The sequence below is a fragment of the Watersipora subatra genome, chromosome 5 (genome assembly GCF_963576615.1).
Source record: "Watersipora subatra chromosome 5, tzWatSuba1.1, whole genome shotgun sequence".
Lineage (NCBI taxonomy): Eukaryota > Metazoa > Bryozoa > Gymnolaemata > Cheilostomatida > Watersiporidae > Watersipora > Watersipora subatra.
This window is the reverse complement of record NC_088712.1, coordinates 59,529,509-59,542,669: the sequence shown is the minus strand read 5'-3', so window position 1 is coordinate 59,542,669 and position 13,161 is coordinate 59,529,509. Positions and strand designations below refer to the sequence as shown.

At 34.9% G+C, this 13,161-nt stretch overlaps 1 protein-coding gene and 1 long non-coding RNA gene across 3 annotated transcripts in view; both read right to left on the bottom strand.

Moving 5' to 3' along the window:
• The window catches only part of LOC137396331 (type-2 ice-structuring protein-like), a 78,755-nt gene that overhangs the window by 20,040 nt on the left and 45,554 nt on the right, over positions 1–13,161 (bottom strand). The gene's annotated exons all lie outside the window — the stretch shown is intronic.
• LOC137396333 (uncharacterized) lies at positions 1,189–4,574 on the bottom strand. The gene is made up of 3 exons (XR_010978538.1): positions 4,469–4,574; positions 3,001–3,057; positions 1,189–1,246 (listed from the first exon to the last, which is right to left on the bottom strand). It is a non-coding gene; the product is annotated as an uncharacterized lncRNA (long non-coding RNA).

Sequence of the window (13,161 nt, the reverse complement as noted above, 5' to 3'; positions counted from 1 at the left end):
TGTTGCTTAAAAACATATTTTGTAAACAGAACCATATGGAAGCCTGTATTCCGCCATTAAGGTTTCTGCCACAGCCTACGCAATTCCGTAATACCAGCTGTGAGGGTTCAGAGGGCTAACATTGATGAGATACTGCACTATTTACTGTTTTGGTTAGTATTGTTCCTTATACCTAAATTGTAAAAACAAATGAAAAATAATTTTCTTTTGTTTTGCAGGTACAATTACAAAAACATTGACAACAAGCGTGATAATCTCAAATCAGAAGATTGGAGACTAAAATTATAAAAACACTACACCATTCTACGTCATTTTAATTGAACAAGTTGAACTGACTGAAACATGCTACATCTCTGGTGTTTTTTTTTTGTAAAACCTAACCTAATACATGACACCAGCATAGTCAGTGTGATATTTAAATGCAACTATAATTATTTCCCGAGTTGCATTAGTCCATAGCAAGCATAGTTGCTGAATATTGCACATATTTCAAGTGGAGTAAACCCAGCACTTATACATTCTGCTCAAAGAGTTCTTGTGCCAAATCTCAAACTCAGCAGTCAAAATTCTAGCCAACAAGATAAAAATACTCAAACTTTTAAATATCAAGATTTGAGAGAATATAATTCCCGAATTTCCAGTGAGTATAATACTACTTTTTACTAACAAAAGTCAACCAAAATACCATGAGAACAGTAATACACAGTGTGGGTAAGGTTAGTCGGCTAGGCTATTAAGAACTAGATGAAATCATATTTGTTATAGACAGGGTTTAGCTTTAAAAGAGGGTCAGTATGGTGTAATCTCAAGAGTTCAAAACTTTCAAGTTAGAAACATTGGAAAACATTGAAATCAATCTTCAGAGGCTAAGCATGACACTAAACCACAAAAATGTTCATTTTAATGTCATGACCAGAGCTATATTGATTGCTAATTATGATTTTTGTTATGTGGGCCTACAGAAAAAGCTATCTTAAATAGTACTCCACCCTTTCCTATTATAATTAGTTAAAACAATATGATTTTTAAATTTCTTGTTGGCATGAATAACAGTAACAAAATAACAAGAAAAGAGGGCGTTCAGCTAAAGACTAAGACACAGTTGTTATCAAAATTATAGACCATATAATTAAACCCTGAAAATAAAATTGAAAAAGGAGTCGCACTGTTTTATCTTGTCAGTACATACCTGCAACCAAAAGCAAGTCAGGCATCATAGCATCATTACGAAACACGATTGCAGAATCTACAGAAAAAGAAGACAATTGATGGTGAGCATGCATTCATGTTGACCGAGATAAGTTAGACAGTACATCACAAGTTAGACAAAGACACACGAGTAACACACGTAAACAAGTGCCAGCGAGGTGTTGACAGTGGCTGATGGGATTAGCCATTTCTCTGAACTAAACAATCACCAGCCATGCTATTACATAATGCCATACACTCAGCTATACAAAAATGGATGTTTAAATAATGCTAGCTACTGGATTATGACCTTCAGTTCTTGAACTGGGTAATGTCTGGCTCTGAAAGCTAAAGCTTGCAAGATACAAAAGGTGTCCCACAGCACATTGGAGAACTATCAAGCAAATTTAGTCATTGATTTTGCTAATGCTGCACACAAATTTGTTGCTAACTAGCATATTAATGTGTATACAGAGAGCTTAATTATTTTGCATGTATCTGTGTCATGGTTCAAAAGCTAAGCTTGCTGAAAAATTATTTAGTAATTCATATCTACCAAAGCATTATGAATTATAGCAACTCTCGACTACTGCCAATCGCTTGACATTTCTACAGTTTCTTCGGCTTTTATGACTACAGAGGTTTTCTTGGTTTGCGATTAGGTCATCTGGAGTGTTCTTGTCCCTGCATACACATATATCTTTTTTGATCACTCAAACCTTATCTCTATCTCTTCTTCGAGTACATAGAACAATTTAGTATTGTTCAGTATATATACTTAAATTGTAATTTTACAGGTGAAAATAACTTTTTATCATTTTGCAGGTAGAACTACAAAAACATTGGCGACAAGCGTCAGAATCTCAAATAAGAAGAATGGAGACTAAAATTATAAAAACACTACACGACTCCATGTCATATTCAATTGTACTAGTAGAACTGACTGAAACATGCTATATCTATGGTGTTTTATGTGTACAACCTAAATTATTACAAGACACCAGCTTAGTCATCATGATATTGAAATGCAATTATAATTATTTCCATAGTTGCATTAGTTCGTAGCAAGCCTGGTTGTTGAATATCACACATCTTTCAGTCCCAGTAAACCCAGCATAAATCCATTCTGTTCAAATAATTCAAGCGCCAAATCTCACACGCAGCAGTCTAAATTCTAGCCAACAAGATAAAAATACTCAAAGTTTCTAATTACAAGATTTGAGAGAAGATAACCCCATGAATTTTCAGTGAGTTTCACTGCTAGTGCCAAACCCTAATTTGTACTAACAAAAATCAGCCACAATACAATCAGGACAGTACTACACAGTGTGGGTAAGGTTAGTCGGCTAGGCTATTAAGAACTAGATGAAATCATATTTGTTATAGACAGGGTTAAGCTTTATAAGAGGGTCAGTATGGTGTAATCTCAAGAGTTCAAAACTTTCAAGTTAGAAACATTGGAAAACATTGAAATCAATCTTCAGAGGCTAAGCATGACACTAAACCACAAAAATGTTAATTTTAATGTCATGACCAGAGCTATATTGATTGCTAATTATGATTTTTGTAATGTGGGTCTACAGAAAAAACGCTATCTTAAATAGTACTCCACCCTTTCTTATTATAATTAGTTAAAACAATATGATTTTTAAATTTCTTGTTGGCATGAGTAACAGTAACAAAATAACAAGAAAAGAGGGCGTTCAGCTAAAGACTAAGTCACAGTTGTTATCAAAATTATAGACCATATAATTAAACCCTGAAAATAAAATTGAAAAAAGAGTCACACTGTTTTATCTTGTCAGTACATACCTGCAACCAAAAGCAAGTCAGGCATCATAGCATCATTACGAAACACGATTGCAGAATCTACAGAAAAAAAGACAATTGATGGTGACCATGCATTCATGTTGACCAAGATAAGTTAGACAGTACATCACAAGTTAGACAAAGACACACGAGTAACACATGTAAACAAGTGCCAGCGAGGTGTTGACAGTGGCTGATGGGATTAGCCATTTCTCTGAACTAAACAATCACCAGCCATGCTATTACATAATGCCATACACTCAGCTATACACAAATGGATGTTTAAATAATGCTAGCTACTAGATTATGACCTTCAGTTCTTGAACTGGGTAATGTCTGGCTCTGAAAGCTAAAGCTCACAAGAGACAAAAAGGGTCCTGCAGCACACTGGAAAACTATAAAGCAAATTTTAGCCATTGATTTTGCTAATGCTACACACAAATTTGTTGCTAACTAGCATATTAATGTGTATACAGAGAGCTTAATTATTTTGCATGTATCTGTATCATGATTGATTAGCCAATCAAAAAAATGTTCAAAAGCTAATCTTATGGCAAAATAGTCATTTTCTCTTAAGTAATATCTGCAACTGGGAATATTAATAATATCATTCAATAATATAAACATCCATGGTAAAAGATTTTTCTCATGTCATGCGTATCTAATATCCTTCACAAAGCCTTGTTAGCAAAGCTGATGCTACATGTAGTACTAGCATTATACAACGTTGCTCATTTTACATCCATTTTTCGTCCTAAATTTTTATACTGAAAAAATTAACTACTGCTAACTTTTGCCTTGCAATGGAAGCTTTGATAAGCATATGGTACGGAAATAATTTTTGTATGAATATTACAATATAAATTATATACCATTTCACTATTCAGTTCTTAAACATCCTTCTGTAAACCATCTTATTGAAACAGTTGCTGTACATTTTTGAATCCCTTGAAATCTTTAAAAAGTTGAAAAACTTATCATTCGCGACCTTGAAGCTTTAATGTAAAGCATGCATCTAGCAACCAGTTAGCAAGACAACATTTTTCTGTAATCCATATCTACGGAAACATTACCAAGGATAGCGACTCTCAATTCTTACAAATCACTTGACATTTCTACAGTTATCTTCAGCTTTTAAAACTACATATGTTGTCTTGGCCTGCGCGGTCAGGTGGGTTTTTGTACCTGCATATTTTTTGCTCCCTATAACTTTATATCTAAGCATTCATAACATCCTTTCTCTTCTTTGATTTTCTGCTTTTCAATTGTTATACGACTAACACATATATAAAGTCAAAATGACTGCGTTAAAAACATGAATATGAAATAAATGTTAGGCTTCAATCATTCAGGCTTCTAATAAAAGTCCTAATTTTTTGTTACTTTGGATGAGTGACAACCATAAATTCTTTAGTTCAATGTAATCTCCAAAGTACATGGTAAGCCAGAGCTAAAGCATAAGCACACATACCTGCTACCTCCACTATCTGTCCTATTTCTTAAATAGAGTTTTAGCCTATCCTTGTTCGTCTAAATCAGAAACTAAAGCTAAAAGCCTGACTGTACCGAGATGGAATGGGTTAGATTTACAGCCTTACTTAGGCCTGGTTCGAACCAATATGGCATCTAAGACACGTGTGACAGAGTACCTGTTATGCAAGCGATCGCTCATGGACTACAAGCTCAGAGTGCGCGACTATTATGTCCTACAGAAAGAAATGTCGTCATTTGCGCAATTAAATTAATTTGATGCCCATACGCAGCTACACAATTTGTTTGCTTTCCTGCTGTTGGATACATAATGAGTCGAGATTACGCAGCTGTCCCCAGGTCTGAACCCAGCCTCACCTTAGCATGCGCAGACAAAGGAGTGCCACACTGATAATTTCAAAATAAGATAAACTTCACTACAGGATTTGTAAATTTTTGATGGTTTTAATTTATACGCTACCACGTGCACAATAATATATATATATATATATATATATATACAATATATCATTATATTTTTAAAACAATAACTGCAAGAGACTTGCCAAATCATTAGTTCAAAAGGCAATGATGAAAGCGGGGATGAATTTGAGCACAAATTTAAAAAACAATATTTGCATAGTGCATAAAATGCTTTAGAAAAAAATTCATTGGAAGCATATAGGTGCCTTTTAATGCTTTTTAAATGCTTTCTGGAAGGCTCACCTATCTGGTATGTCTATGAAATTTATTTTAAGACTGCAGGGCTTTCTGCAATGCTTTAAAACAGTATACCTTTCACAAGCTATCGGCATGCTTAATCCATCATGGCTAACTGATTGTCAATGACAGTAGTTTAAAAACACTGCTACATTAGGCGGCAGTAAAAACTTTAGTTAAATCTTTTCTTTTTCAGTTTAATATATTTGATATCTGAGTAAATACAAGATCTTTAAAATTTATCGAAAGCCTTTTACTAAAAGCATTGGAGTAAGTAAGAACGTCAAAGTTCAGGGTGACAGTTAAATGGCATTGCCTTAATTAGTGTGTCTCTATCAAAGCCAGGCACTGCTACACTTTTGCTGCGTCATTTGCTGTTAATTTCTCTCATCCTTTGTCCAGCTGGAGACACTCCATAGGTATTACGTAATTACTCTCGCATTGAGGGTCTGCTGCGCCAAATTGGACATTCACTGATCCCCATAGCTCGTTGCTCTGGCAGTGATTATTTCTAATCACAATTATTCTAAACATAGATGTTTGGATTCATCAAATTGAAAAACATTTAAAATCCCTAATTGGAAATTATGCAACTCCTATTAAAACATACATGATAATAATTGAAAACTACCTTATGATGGAACAATCTTCTGCCAACACAATCTGTTTGAACTATTATAGCAATAACAAGTAACAGTTATTAGCGGAGAACATTGGCTAAGAGAACATTTCAGGGGTTGATGTAGATCTGGCCATCCATAGGAGCTTATTTGAGAATTGAACAATGAACCACAGTTTGAATGCCTGGAGTTCTAATTGAACAGGCAACGGCTGTCTAAAAAGATAATGAAACTTATGAAAGGTTGGGAAGTTAAAAAGGAGCCTAGCTTAATCATTCTCCAAGTTTGTGATGAAAGCTCACACCTAGAAAACAGAAGAACATTGTTTGGTTTAATCCAAACTTGTAAATACTAATGATTGGATCCGATAAGCGCCCCTAGCCCACATAGGTTGCTGTTTTTTTAGGTTTGGCTAACAGCTGAAGCCAAATAAGTAACTAATGTATTATTATTGTACCAGAAAATTTGGCCAATAGCTTATTATTAGGTTATATAACATCTATAATAGATGTTATATATATCTATTATAGATGTTATATAACTCAATTATAAGATATTGGCCAAATTTTATGGCAAAAATTTCATTAAGAGTTGAAAAACATGTTTTCTTGAGTTGTTTGTGATAGATAGCCAAGCTACTTAATTGCAACGCAAATAAATGGCATTTTGTGCATTTCAAAAGCATAGTAGCAAGAACTAATGCTTTCACTTCTACATATACAGTTAGGTAGTTGGTATAATGAATCAATTCGGGAGTGGCTACCAGTTTCTGTCTAGATTGCGTAATAGCAAATGTGCTGAGGTTCTACCGTTCTGCTATGTCATACTCTGAACGTTTGCTGAGCCCTATAGTTTGTTGTTGATCTGTATTTCATTTTCATAACAATAATTTTATGAACCTATAAATCTGGAATATTTGATATAAAAAAATTTCATAAAAGGCTTTTATAAATAGACTTGGAAACAATATTTCAGTTTGTTTTTATAACTTTTTTGTGTATTGATAAAGCGATGTAAAGTACAATCACTACAAAGCTAAAACAATCCTCCTCAATATTTCTTACTCTTACAAAAATATTACTTTCACTACCATCAGAGTCAGTGCTGCTATTTTTTGTCGGTTTAATGAAAAAAAAAGTAAATCTGAATTAGCTATAATATCATCAACATAAGTAATTATCTGTTGTCTAATGTAAGTTATGTATCTTGGTCTACTAAAATTCACTAAATGCCTCTCATCTTCAGCTCTGTTGTGATACTCTCCTTTACTGTTAAAGCATACGTAGCTCACTGACTCCAGCAAAACAATGCTACTAGCATAACTCATCAACGACAAAAACAGATACAAAAACCACAGCATAATTGCTTTATAATAGCATACCATAACATACCTTAGGCAAGACGAACTAATGACGAAAAACATCATGAATACTTTAACAGATGATTGAATGTGAGCCAGTGCTAAAACTAATATTAATGACATATTTAATGACAGACTTAATCCTACTCTGCTTATGATAGGTAATCCAATTCACATGTATCTCGGAAGGTTCTTACATAAAACTTACACAATAATGTTGGTTTTTTCGGTTGGAAATGTTCAAACAAAAATTTAAAATTAGCTTGTGATTCAATGCTAATTTTATACAACAGATTTTGGACAACATTGTCAATACCATAAAAGTCCTAAATATCATTGGTTATGTTGTCAACGGATAATAAAATCAGGCTACTACGCAAATACTGGGAAGTTCGCGAAAATGCGCAGTCGACCATATATTTCACATAAATGAGCATAAGGCAGTGAAAGCGTATACGACACTGTATATTGTTAGTCATATGTATATTTAGTGATTGAATCTTAGGAAAACCAGAAACATGAGTGTACCAGGACCTTTGAAATTGAAATTGAAAATTGGAAATTGAAATCCATTGAAAACTACCAACTAAAAATGTATAATGGTAAAAATTAGATTTAAAAAAAACAAAACACCAAAGGTAATATCAATTAGCTACCTATAGGAAGTGCGACTTTGGCTTTTCCAATCGTTGAAAGAATATACAGTAGGCCTACATTACGAGCTCCTGCAGCATAAATAATTTTTTCCAGTGAAGTTTACAATATATTGATTGTACAATATAAGAACAGTAAAATACATGTGAATTGCACAACCCATTCAAAGACCTTTCCAAACTGACCTTTCGGGCATACAAAGAGGAAAAACTTGACGTAATTTTTTTTAAATATGTGGGGTGTACTGTAACTGCAGTAATATTAGGGTGCATTGACAACTTTTCTCTGTTTTTGATCAACCTCATTTGTTTTTTACCATTTTTCAGTACTTCCACAATAACTTGGGGAGCGTACATCTTTGACGTTCATTTACAACGATTTACTAATTTTTCTAAACAGCAATGTATAATCTGCAAAGGAAAACTAATAACAAATATTTTATGTCTACAAGGAAACAAAACAACAAAATATTTTACAAAAGCTGTTCTGCCTGCTCATCACCTATCTGTATTCAGAGGTCAAGGTTAGGAAAAAATAGAACTAGTGATGATACTCCCACTCGTTACATCCACATTGGTGGACTTACGCTGTAACACCTGCGCCAATCAATCGCCTTTATAATTATGAACATTGCACAATTACCCTATTCTCTGTTTTGTCGGTACATCTGGCAATCTGTCACAACCAACTAGATTGCTACAAAAATTATATACATAATATGTATAATGCTATATTCGCATAGTCTTCTCTCTTACATGTGAAGCAATCAATATAAACTAACGTTTAAATCAAAGTTGAGAACTTACTCGACTTAGCATGTAATATGGAATTTTTTTGGTAGTCGGAAGCAAAAACTTTACAGAAATGTATTTCGTCTAGACTTTAGTTCTAAGAGGTATAGGCCTACGTTATAGGAGCGTTTACTGTATATGGTAAGATATGGGGTTTACTATAAGATAAGCGTTTACTATATATGGTAAGAGTGATGGGAGTGATAAGAATGGCTTAGCCTTGTGGTTGGTCACTCTTGTTAGTAGACTGGCGGTCTGAATGTCATGAATCCAATATACTGCAAGGCGATTTTCTCATTGCTAAAGCTTTATCGCTATAATTTGGTGAATGAATGACAGACAGACAAACATTGAGATTTGTGTATATATATATATATATCTGGATTTAACCCTGCATTTATTTATTCTAGCTTGTTCAAACTGCCATTGTGTTATCTTAAAAATTCTAGCAGCAAGGCCAAACGGCTAACATAAATAATATACAAGCTAGGGCCCAGACAGTTCTATTTTCCAAACAGCTTTCTGTAAACTGCATCATCTGATTTGCTCTAAGGTCAGCATATAGCATGCATGCATATACCGTAACAAAAATAGGTATTTTTAATGTTTTATGTTTGAATTTACATGTTGGTTCTAGTAAGTGTTACAGAGCAGGCTCTATTATTCACATGTGTGTTCTACCACTCTTTAACTAGCTCTGCCTTACAAACCTGACCCTTCAGGCTGAGAGCCACATAATGCGTATATAACGAGTATGTGATAATATTGCAAAATACTAGATAAGCAGCTGTAATAACATTGGCCTTGCTTTGACTGCAGCAGCCGTAAATAACATCTCTGTCACATCTAGAAATACTGTGACGATTAATCACTATGTTTCCATGGTGCGCAGTACTGCGAAGCAGCCCCCCTCCGAAGTCGGGAGGATTGTACGTTTCCATGCTGCGCAGTGGTTTTCAGAATTTCAGCAAATTAGACAGAGAAGAGAAATTGTATAAATCGAATCACCTGATGGGGAAATAGATTCGATCACGGATACCGAACGTCATAAACGGTCTTTTTATGATTCTGTCGTCATTATACTTTTATTTACAATACACATTCATAAGGTTTTACAAACCTTAACACACTTTTTACAAAGTATGTTAAGTATATTTTTAATAAGTATTTTCAAGTAATATATTATTTATACGTTAATTTAGGACTTGCCACCTATTTTTCGAAATGTGTTGGCATCGATAACAAAGTCCAGGAATGTAATCACCTCATCATCCTCGTGAATGCAGACCATAATTAAATTTAAGTGAAAGAAGATCAGAAGAATAAAAAAACAAGATTAGCAGGACAACCTTTGTACTAGTTTATGGTCTTCGAAGAATCCCTATCCACCGCATGAGAGCTATGCGCAGCCACTGCGCAGTCGCTGTTTCTTTGCTGCGAATTTGCACTGGCTTCGCACTGATCAGTGCGCAGTGATTTCAGTGGGAAGACGCCGTTTCCATGATTCGGAGATAGCGCAACTCCGAAGCACTGCGCACCATGGAAACATAGTGAATGTTAGTCTTGCTTCATAAATAGGTGTATTTATAGGCCCGCAGGATAAACCCGGCAATCAGCTGAAACTTGACCACTCCGACCCATATTTCTCAGTCCATTGGTCACCTGCACCTAAATTAGGCAGGGCTAAGAATAAAGGGAGTAACAGACAGAAATTCGTGCCTGTCCCAGCAACTATAGGCAATGAATTGGTACACCACAATTAGCTCTAAAGGTTAGCTCTGAGGTTGATTAGGTAACATTGTTTTATGGACTGGCTTGATGATCTGGCCAAATACAGAGCTGAATGCAAGCTGATGATACTAATTAATCTTGGCTTCACTCACATTTTCATTGCTACATCATCCAATATGACTAATGTTGAAGTATAATCAAAATAACTATATTATAGCATTTGTAGACTCCTCCCCTCCTGATACATGGAGTTTTTAAAGAAGGTGCAAACCAACGGTGAAGGCCTCAACATCGCTTCAAAATCTTATAAATCGCACCGTCAAATACTTCAAAACCACTTCTGTCTCTTAAATAACCTATCTAAGAACTGTGGTAACTGAAGGCCAAAACTTCATGCTGGTTGCTTTCATGACACCAAGGCCAACCTTGCGGGTTCTCAAAAAGGGCACCTGGCTCCATAGATGTTAATTAATATTGAGGTCAAGCCTTTTTACTTGTGGCTGCTACTTGCCAACAGACAGCGTGTGTAATAAGAAAATTGTGATAATAATTGAATTTTTGCATCTAGTTGCATTTTTTCAACAATTCATCTCAACAACTATTAGACATGGTCATGATAAAAAACACTCTAAAATAATTTGAGTTATGACATACTAAACTTTGAAGTATAAAGAATTTATTGTATTATAAACATTTCCAAGTTTTCCTAATATTTTTCAGATATATGGTAAAAGTGAGAATCTTTTTGTCCCCTTGTTAATATATGTTTGTGTGAATCCCTGTTGCTATCTTTGTTCAAATGTCATTCATGGACAAATTAAAAGTATGTTGGAAACTCATTAAATAAAAATGAGACTGTAAAAATCAACCATTTCAGTTAAGCACACATGTTTTGGCTTTATTTTAAAAATTGGAGTTTTGCAAAAATATATTTGGCATATAATTTACCAAGTTTAACTAAAAAAACCTCATAGTCTCAGATTTTGATGATTTTTTTAATATGTTGTTGACCATATTGAAAAGCGCTTATATCCCAAATTTTGATATTCTAGGGTCATTGGTTCAGGTGCTAAGAAGATTTCAACATTGACCATTTGTAGCCCGAGTTTGAGGGCATAGCACATCTACATGTAGCTGAATTTAGACTCATATGATCTGAAGAATATACAAGTTAATTATCTAGATTTTTGTGTCTACACAAAGTTTCTATATTTACACAAACAAATATGTTTGAAATTTTTTGGATAAATAATGGGGGAGATAGATGACTTAAACCAAAAAGGAACGAAAATGCTATTTTAGCGACTATTCAAAAACAATTATCCCTCCTATCATATAACTTGCCTTTGTTTCTGTTATTATTTCTGAATTTCTCCATGCCTCAGCTATCCAAAACTAGTCTCATCTTCTCTGTAGATGTATCAGGTCAGCGTCTGGAAGCCATACAAGAATAAGGTCTTTGTCAAATTACTGCAAAAGGAAAGGTCAAGGTCAACCTGCGGTTTCAACAGTCGCACATTTTTCTCATGTTTTACACCAATTAGCATATGCAGATTTCATTAAAACTATCAAAAGTTTGTGTTTCAGCCTGTAAAATGCTGAAAATTGAGTTACAAATGCCCTCCAAACTCCTTCAAAACTTGCCTTAATCAAATGAGGTTATCCCCCCTTGTCAAGCTTTAACTTGGCTGATTATTAAAATATTATCCTATCAAGTTCAAATATGCCGTGTAATTTTGATTTGTGATTGTGGTAGTAATGAGCCTAAAATATTTTCTTAACTTACATTCCTCAATGTTATCAATTGTTGTAGCTTCAAATGCATATGCTTTGCCTGAGTTGGTGGTAGATGGCGGCGCCACAGCTAATAGAACATGCTCTTGTGGTACCCAGCAGATGTCATCTTGCTGTGGCCATGTGAAATTGTTTGTTGAGCCTTTGCACATGAATCTCACATTAACACAAACGTTCTCTCGATCATAGCCAATTGCCATCCTCATATACCATCGACCATCATATATACAGGCCAGATATTGTCCAGGTTGAGGTGTTAAGGTATTGCTGGTAACATGTGAGTCATCAGTCTTCCCAACTTTGTATTCTTGTAGCGTACATTTTTCATCAACCAGTGGTGAAAGTTTGCAAACTTCAATGGCTGTTCTACTGAGCGGCTTGAAACAGTGCTGGTTCTGAAAACCAATGACTCGTTGTGCTGCCTTGAACCTTGGTTATTAATTCGCTGCTTGTTCTGCGACTTCTTCAGTGAGTACATAAAACACCTCCACCCCAGCAATGTTTTCTCTAGCATACTTGCACAGTGGTTTAGCACTGAGCAGTCTTTCTTTTCCTGACTTAACTAACTGCTTGGAGTGACGGGTGGCCAGTCTCTTGACCACCCCGCGAATCCCATCTCACGGACCTTTTTCATGAGAGATGGCAAAGAAGCTCCAAGATGCTGTAAGATTGAAATCAAGCTCATGGTAACATAAGTTGGCAAAGTTCTTGTAATTCTTGTATTAGGCGCCAGATCCATCGCTGAAATAATTCACATGAGTCACTTGATGTAGGTTTTTTTAATGAATCTGATGAGCGTTCTCTGGAATGTATGTATACAATCTAAAATGCGTTATCCGGATTGTACGCTTTGGATTGTAATCTAAAAGTGCTGCAAAAATTGTTTGCGAAGTATTGGGTCACATAATCAGATTACGACTTGCCGATTAGACCAAACCAAAAGAAAACGGTAAAGTAGCAAGCATCTATATTTGATACGGTGTCTTCGTTAAAACCCGAAGTGTTTGTCATAAACCAGTTCTAC